This window comes from Otolemur garnettii, unplaced genomic scaffold, assembly GCF_000181295.1.
Source record: "Otolemur garnettii isolate 467f Iridium unplaced genomic scaffold, OtoGar3 scaffold00009, whole genome shotgun sequence".
In the NCBI taxonomy this organism is placed as follows: domain Eukaryota; kingdom Metazoa; phylum Chordata; class Mammalia; order Primates; family Galagidae; genus Otolemur; species Otolemur garnettii.
Genome location: NW_003852404.1, coordinates 3463076 through 3472056, shown reverse-complemented (window position 1 = coordinate 3472056; position 8981 = coordinate 3463076).

Below are 8981 nucleotides of genomic sequence, written 5' to 3'. Positions count from 1 at the left end.
CCGCCCAGAGCCCCAGCCCCGCCCCAGCCCCGCCTCCGGACCACGGGCGAGGCTCGCTACAGCCTGCCGCCTCGCCGACTGGGCCTTTGTCTGGGCCCCCAGCCCCCTCTGCGTGGGCCGTGGCCCAGCCCGGCTCCCCGCCAAATCCGTGCTGGAGTGTGGTAAGGGCCGGGGGCCGGGGGGGCGGGAGCGCAGGGCAGTGCGGGGCCTCCTAGACTCTGCGCGCTCTACTCCAAGCTGCCCCGCGCTCCCTGCGCGTCCCGCCAGCTTGCAGACTAAAGCTGCTCGCACAGTGCCCTCACACTACACACGACGCTATCTGCTCACGCGCGGCCTTCGGGAACCCCAGGATCTCCTGCCCCTGCTCACACATGTACACACAGCTCCCACACCTGCTCCACACGCTCAGACCAACTTGAACTCTCAAAAACACTTCCACACTCCACTTTCTTGCAGAAACACACTTGTCTGCTACATGAGAACACTTTCACACTACTGCACCCAACTCTCTTGTGCTAACAGTCCTCACGGGTTCGTGTGAACACCTGCTTCTAAATGGTCACCTCCACAAATGACAGGGAACAGGTGACACAGGGGACACCTTCACACACACTTGGCCACCCGCACGTTCAGCAGGCTCACACATTCAACAAATTGCAAAGCGTGAGGACACCTTTGCTCCTGACGGGCATTCACTTTTCACACACAAGCTGGTGTCATTTCTTGGGTGCAAACCAGCCTGGGTATTTTTGCATTTTCTCATACACTAATCCAAGTTCCTCGAGGTGGGCACTCAGTACTAAACTGCAGTGCTCTCCCCCCTCAGTGTCTTTTCCCATGTAAATCACTTATAGACTGACTCTGATTCACATAAATCACAGCCCCAGAGTCAGAAACACAGCAATTCACACATCTGGGCCCAGACATAGACAGGCCCTGCCAAAGCCCCCCATCACAGATGCTGGGGCGGTTAAATCACAGCTGAAGATCAGCCTTTGACACTGACCCACAGGCCCTGTGGGCACAACCATGCCACCTGGCCCCTCCACCCCTACGCTCAGCTCCCTCCTGGCCTGAAAATGTCCAGTCAGCCCCAGGTCAATAGGTGAAGAGAACACTGGTGTGTGTGTGTGTGTGTGTGTAGGCGAGGGGTGGCTTTAAGGAAAATCTTTTGAGTAATGATAGAGGGAGGAGAGTGAAAACTGAAGTTTCCATTGTTTGCTGTGAGTTACTAGGTTCCAGAGACTCGTGGCTGGGTTTGCAGCCAGGAGTGAGGTGAGCTGTGGACAGAAGGAAATGCCCGGCTAACTGGGCGGCACCAGGCCTGGCACAGGAAGGTGTGTTCCCTGTGATAGGGGCCTTCAGGCCCCAGGCACCTGGGGGATTGAGAAAACACTGGCATCCTGACCCCATCCCAAATACATGCCCTATCTCCAAAAGAGGCACATTTCTGGGGGCTACATCAAAGCTGCAAGGAGCAGAAACTACATCCACAGTGGTTCAACCAACTCTCTGGCCCCAACTCAGACTCTGGCATGGCACTGAATAAGGCCTGCCTCTGCTTCAGACAAGGAAATAGGGGTCGACAGAAGAGGGATGCACAATCTTGACCCTCAGTGAACTCCTAACCTAATGGAGGGAAGGGGGTAGACATCTGGTCTCTGTCTTCACATTGTTCTCGCTCTGATAGAGAACCCTGCCTCTACTCCCTGGCTGTGCAATCTTGAGCAAATTATTCAATCTCTATGGGTCAGTCCCCACATGTAGAAAATGAGAGCAGTGTCATTACGAGAATTATCTGTTTATAAAGGAGCCGTTTCAGACAGATGGTAAGCACTAATAAGTGGTAGCCATTTCTCTTATTACTGTTTCTGGTGTCTCCCAGTATGAAGAGAGAGACACAGCTCTGCCTTCAGGGAGCTCTGGTCTGATGGAGGAGCAGCCTCTACACCCAATGTGTTGTTCCCAACCTGATGGCAGACACAGCCCCCACCCCAAGGACCTCCAGTTGAATGCGAGAGTGAAGCTTTTTACTGGGGAACTCCACTCCCTGTCTGATGAGGAAGGCTTCAGAACTCTACTGACTTCAGAGTTGGCAGGGGGCCAGCCCTGGTGGCAGGATTTTTCCAAGCCTTGCCCATCTGTGGAGGGTCAGCATCCGTGACAAATCGCATTTCATGAGCTGCCTCAGTGTCTGTTCCCTTAAAGCTTTGGCCCTTTAAGCCCCAAAGCTTCAGCTTCTTGGATGATTTGCTCATGAGCAAAGGGAAAAGGAGAACAAGCCACCCTTTGTAGATATTTGGTCAAGACCAACCCAGAGCTGTAAGTCTTGCCTCCTAGAAGGGGTTGAGGAAAGATATGGTAAAGCTGACTGGGGGTAAAGCTGGAAGGAGCTGAGCTAACATAGAGAGCAGGAAAATATGGCCTGTCCGGAAAGTCTTCCAGAGTAACCCCACCCACCTGAGAACTGGTCATCCACCTATTTTTTCTGCGTCCTCTCCTTCCCACTAAGGGATTTGGCTGGGTCTATTTTACTCTGCAGTCCTTGATATCTTTAGTAAATGTTCTCAAGTTGTGTCATCTAGGGCCTGGCCATCACCTCATATGGCTCAGAAGAGGGGCAGAAGCAGGGGCTTGCTGAATCTGGGAGGCACCTGTAGTCACATTTTATGTGGTGCCTATAACCCAGGATACTTGTCATACATACTCTGGGAGAGAAACAATTGAAGTCTCATGCAAAGTTCTTGGGTAAGGAGAGACTACAAGGGTTTGGAACAGCCAAAGAACATGGCTTCTGAGAAAAAGAGTTGGGAGTTTTGGAGGCAAGAGCCAGAGTTTGTAGTTCACCTATCTGCTGCTCCGAAATCAACAGGACTCATCTTTTACTGGCTTTCACTTCTACTCCGAATCTTTTCTTTCCCTCAGAACTTACCATTCATTTCACTCACATTCCTCTTCATTCACTCATTCATTCAAGCCTGCAGTGGACAGTTGGGCAGGTTGTTCACTGAACAAGGGTATGCAGCCAAGTGGGTAAATAGGAGGTGTGATGTGTCCTGTTGTGGGGCTACATCTACCTAGAATGAGTACTTTTCGCTAAAGTGAGTGAAGGCATTGTCTAGGCTAGCTGTGGCTCTGCGTTCATTTTATAATGGAAGTAAACGCTTGCTATGTACAAGGGTTTCCGTGCTTGTGTAGGCAAGTAGATGCTGGGAGATGGTGGGAAGAGGAAGGACACAATTCTAAGCTCTCCAGCCACATCCCTTTCCCAACATGGTCTTTGCACATGCTGTTCCTTCTCCTTGAGTGCTTTTCCCACCTAACAGCCACTCTTCTTCACTCTAATCTCCTTTAAGATTCCTCTCAAACATCATGTTACCATAGAAGCCTCCCTTGACCTCCCAGACTAGGTCTGGTTGTCCACTACACTTGACCACCTCCCCCTTACCACCCTCATCCTTCCCTCATTTGGAATTTTTGACAGTTGTAATAATTTGGAAGATCATTTAATATTATGAGGCATAATGAAGCCAGAGGACATAAAGGTCTTGTCTGTCTTGTTCCCGATTATATCCCCTGCAAAGAGCATAGAGTTGGCACTCAGATAATTTTTTACTTAAATCAAAGAGCAAGTGGGTTCAAAAGTGGCATATGATATAAATGTTCCTCTTTTGATTTGTACTTGGGACAAAGATAAACTCTATACTGTTCAATTGACACTGAATGGCATTTGATTATCCCTTGTAGTTGTGGGAGGTAAGCAAGTATGTGTATTTTATTAGCTCCCTTTCTCAGATGAGGAAACTGAGGCCCAGGGAATGAAGTGGCTTGTTGAGGTCGCACAATCAGTGAGAGCTAGAACCAGAATTCACATCTATATCTGATTCTAGAACCCACATTCTCAACCACACCCATTCTACCTCCACCTGGGTTGTTCTCAACTCTGCCCAGGCAGAAGTACAGCTCCCAGCTCAGGCAGAGGTGTGAGACTTCTGCAAAAGGCCCTGGATCTGCCCCCTCTTACTGTTCCCCTGCCAACCCCATCACTATAAATCACTTCCTTTCTGAGTTTTCTCCTTGGGTCCCAGGCCCAGGGCAGGGTTCCCATACTATTCCTCCTGGGTCATCTGCCATCTGAGATTTCCCTTTCTCACACCTTGACCGTCCCGAGGGACACTCACCCAGAAAAGTCTCTAACAGGTCTCCAATGAAGCCGCCTGTCCAACTCTGTTTAATTCGGCCTTCCTGAACCTCTCTGGGAACGGAACCTACTTGTTTTTATGGAAAAACCTTTTAATGTCTCATAGGGCTGGTGTTTCTCACAACACACTTTGCGAGTGCTGTCCCAGAGCCTGGCTCTTGAGCTGACCATAAATGGTCTTTATACTTTGAATTTGTCACCCATGGCCCTCCACCCCCACCTTTCCCCCTAAGCCAGGCTGGAATTCTCATGGCTCCATACACCCATCCCTATTCCTGCCCACAAACCTCTGCTTCAGCTGTAGAAGACGTCTACAGGCTCATAGCTGGAGCTCCAGAAGTGTTCCTCTCCCTTCCTTTGTTGGTGTAGACATTATGTGTTTTCCCTTGGTGTAGACATTATGTGTTTTCCCTCGTTACACACATATGAGTGTGCACACATGATTTTGTGTCTTGCTTTTCTCACTTAACATTTTTTTTCACAAACACAGTTCTACTGTGTAGAACTGTAAAGACCAGGGCTACTTAAAAATGCATCTGTGGCCCAGTGCCAATCCCCAAACTATTTATTACCAGTGTGAGACAAGATAAGAGCTTGTTCCACCGTGTAAATCAACTGTTTCAATAAGCACAGCTTAGTGACAGTTTAGCTCAGCTGACACTTTTTCCTGGCAATACTTGTCCCGTATTGGAAGCAGTGCATGGATTTACATCCTGATGCAAGTTCTTTATTACAGATGGTAGCCATTAACACTACGGGGACAAGCTACTTGGAATAGCTCTGTATTGCCCCTGCACATAATAAGTCTAATAATTATTTGGTATCGTGATTCATCAACACACCATAATTCATTAACCCTAACCTGTTGTGGAATGTTTGGGTTATTCCCAGGTCTTCGTTATTAATAAAGCATGGCTGTGAACTGCTATGGGTGGATCTGTGTGTTTACTTTTGCAACTCCCTCACTTTTCGAAGAACACAAATCCGAGGCTAGGGAAGTGGAATGGCCTCTGAAAAGATGCAAGTGGCAGATACAGGCCTCCCCCCGCCCAGCCTTCTGACCCCCGGCCCTTTGTTCCTTCCTCCAGCCTGCACGGTCCTTCCTCCTGGGCAGATTTTCCGTCCTTTTCATATTTTCTTTGCTTGGCTGTGACTTTTCTGCAGTGTTCCTGCATGTTGTCTTTGGGAGCTTGAGAGAAATCCTTCTGGAATGTCCTGTGCCTTCCCCCCAGTTCCCGGCTTTGTTCGATTGTTCACCAGAAATTCCTGCCCTGTTGGGAGGGGCCCAGAAGGCCATAGAAGAGTTTGCCAAAAATGGTGGTACCAACATAGGCACGGCACTGTTCCTCTTGCAGATTTCAACAGAAAAGAGGACTGTGTGGATGTGTTTTGGGGGTGGAGGTGGGGTGCCACTCACACCTAGTTTTATGTTTCCTATGAAGAGCAAGCAGGCAGGCCCAGTTGTGTGTAGTCAGAAAAGGCAGTAAGAGATAAAAGTGGGGTTCAGGGGTAGGGTGAGGGATGGAGTGATCTGAAGCTTAGAGGCTTAGGTTTAAGAGAAGAAGTTAGGGGTGAAGTGTGTCTCTCACATTCCCATGTTGGTCATACAGAAAGCTCCATTTATTTTCTAGAACCATAGAACAGTGATATCAAATTATGTTTGAAAAGGACTACATCTCCTTTTTAAAAAATATACAAACATTTAATATCATACTGCTGTACCCCATGATACCAAATGATGCAGGGACTGTTGGATTGGGCAATTAAGACTGTACGTGACCTTTAGGGAAATCTCTCTTTGTTTACTACCTACTGGAAAGAGCATGCTTCAGGTTTACCCTGCCCTATTTAGAACACTGGTACTGAGGTATCTCAGTGCAAACCCCTGGGGTTAAACACCATCCTTGCTTTGTCCAATGTACTGCATATTTTGGAGGCCCAGATTTACCCCTTTTTTCTCAGAATTTATTCAATAAACACTAAGAAAGAAACTGCGTTGTGGATGGAAAGGGTATTGGTTGAGGGGCAGAGTCCTGGGTGGAGCTCTGCATGAGCTTAGGTAAATTATTTTGTGATGTGAGCCTCAGTTTCCCCTTCTGCAAAAGGGAGTACTCAAACCTAGCCTGGCAGGGTGGAGAGGGTTGACAGGCTCTGTGTCAGCATGAGGGCTCAACAAACTACAGTGTACTTCAGCAGGTGTCTAAGACGTTCCTCAGCCACTCCCAGCCACGGGGACACCTAGGCCCTTCTATACACAGCAGAGCAGGCTGTGGCATTGTTCTGCAGCCATCTCATTACTTCCTGTTTATATGGAGCTGCAGATGCAGGGCTTGAACTGTGGACATAGGGAACTTCCTGTGGCCTCTGCATGGCCACATGGAGCAGAGACCGTTTCTAACGCCAGACTCCTTTTCTCAGGCTGAGCAATTTGTGGAAGGGACTTGTGAGCAGTGACTATCTATCCTGAGCAGCAGTTTGGGCCAAAGGCAGAGACTTTGTCCATCTAGAGCACAGTCCAATCCCCAACTAATGGGCAAACCTCATTGAGCCTAGTAGGTACTGGGCTTTACACTGACATCTTCCACTCATTAGGCACCCTACTGTGTGCATTTGCAGAGCACCTACTACTTGAAGATATTGCAATCATAACAATACTTATTATATGACTGAGCCACTTACTCTGTATATAATACTCTCTAACATCAATACCAATCTTTTTTTTTTTTTTGCAATTTTTGACCAGAGCCGGGTTTGAACTCACCACCTCCAGTATGTGGTATATGGGGCTGGGGCCCTACTCCTTGAGCCACAGGTGCCGCCCAAATACCAAGAGCCACTGTGTTCAATGCACTTTAATCATCTTTATCAAATCATTTATATACCTGACTTCTCCGTGCCTCAGTTTTCTTATCTGTAAAATAGGGACAATAGTACCTTCCTTAAAGAGTTGATATGGCTCGGCGCCTGTGGCTCAAGCGGCTAAGGCGCCAGCCACATACACCTAAGGTGGCGGGTTTGAATCCCCAGCCCGGGCCCGCCAAACAACAATGGCTACAGCTAAAAAATGGCCAGGCGTTGTGTTGGGCGCCTGTAGTCCCAGCTACTTGGGAGGCTGAGGCAGGAGACTCGCTTGAACCCCAGGAGTTGGAGGTTGCTGTGAGCTGTGATGCCATGGCACTCTACTCAGGGAGATAGCTTGAGGCTCCGTCTCAAAAAAAAAAAAAAAAAAAAGAGTTGATATGAGGATCAAATGAGTTAACGCAAACAAAGCACTTAAGACAATGCTTGACATGCAGTTAAGAGCTTGATGTTGGCTGTCAGCATTAATATTACCAATTATTGAACATCCATTGCATGAGACACTATAATCATTCTTAGACACTACCATTACAGAGCACCTACTGGGCCCAAGGCCCTGTAATAAGCATTAATATAATAAAATAATAATTATTCCTGTTGTGAGTCAGAATTGGCTTAGATGCTGAATACCTCAAGATCAGTACCCTAGGCAAGGGTCTTCCACTCTAATTTAGGGAAATTAGATTGTTTTGAAGATGGTCATCTTCAGGATGACATGTGTTTAGGCTTCAAAGAACCAGCAAATAAAGACCTTGAATGTGAAGGGGATGGCTTATGGTGGCCAGACAGAGGCTTTGGGAGTCAGGACACTCTTGAACTATCTCTTGAGCCAGGCCCAAGTGAATTCTAACAAGCTGTATTCCTGTGGATATTTACCTGAGGAATGAGTCAATAGTGAGGTGAAGACCCATCAAACTAATGCCAGTCTTCTCCCTGGAGAGGGAAAGGACTCAACAGACAGAGAAAGGGGTGTGCCACATGCTGTGCGTTGGGCCCAGGGAGGATCTTCCTTGTTCTTCAGAATTGGAATAGAAGTGGGCACAAACTCAAATGGGCCAGGGGTTTGGTGCCCCCTTCCCTCCTCCTGCCCTGGGACCTCCTTAGCGATCTCACAATGGGGACACTCAGGTTTGTTATCTTCTCTGCCTGGCCATAAAGGCTAGGCCACACCAGGCTACTCCCTCCAAATGCCATGGGACCTTGTGGGCCTCTAGATTCTGGATTATCTCAAAGTCAGCTCCATTCCACATTCTGAGCTGCCATTGGCCTTCCCATTGCCAAAAAGATGAGGAGTGCTCCAGCAATAAGGGTCCAGGCCCGGAATGGCCCCTGGGCAGCCTGGGAAGATGGCTCAGGATATAGGAGGCCTGAGTTCTTCAGTGGAGGCAGTCTCAATCCTCAGCATCGGAGGCTGTAGAACTGGCCTGGGGTTAAGAAGACACTCAGAAACATCAGAATCTACCAGGCCCTTAGAGATCATCAAAGCTAGTGCACCCATATTATAGATGGGGAAACAGAGGCCTAGAGGAGGAAGTAATATATGCAAGGTCTTAGGGAAGGCTAGTCATGGAACTAGGCTATAATCCCAGTCCCTAGAGTTCCTCATCCAGCAGGATGGTGGGTGGCAGGGTGCTTTGTGGGGCCTGATGTCCCAGCACCAGAATCATTTGGGTCTCTGAAGGTTTGGAACCCTTGGTGGCTCAGGGAACATTTCCCCAGACATTCCCAGCAAGAAATTCAGGGGCAGGGTGGCACCTGTGGCTCAAGGAGTTAGGGCATCAGCCCCATATACCGGAGGTGGTGAGTTCAAACCCGGCCCTGGCAAAAACTGCAACAACAGGCTCGGCGCCTGTGGCTCAGGCGGCTAAGGCGCCAGCCACGTACACCTAAGGGGGTGGGTTCGAATCCCCAGCCCGGGCCC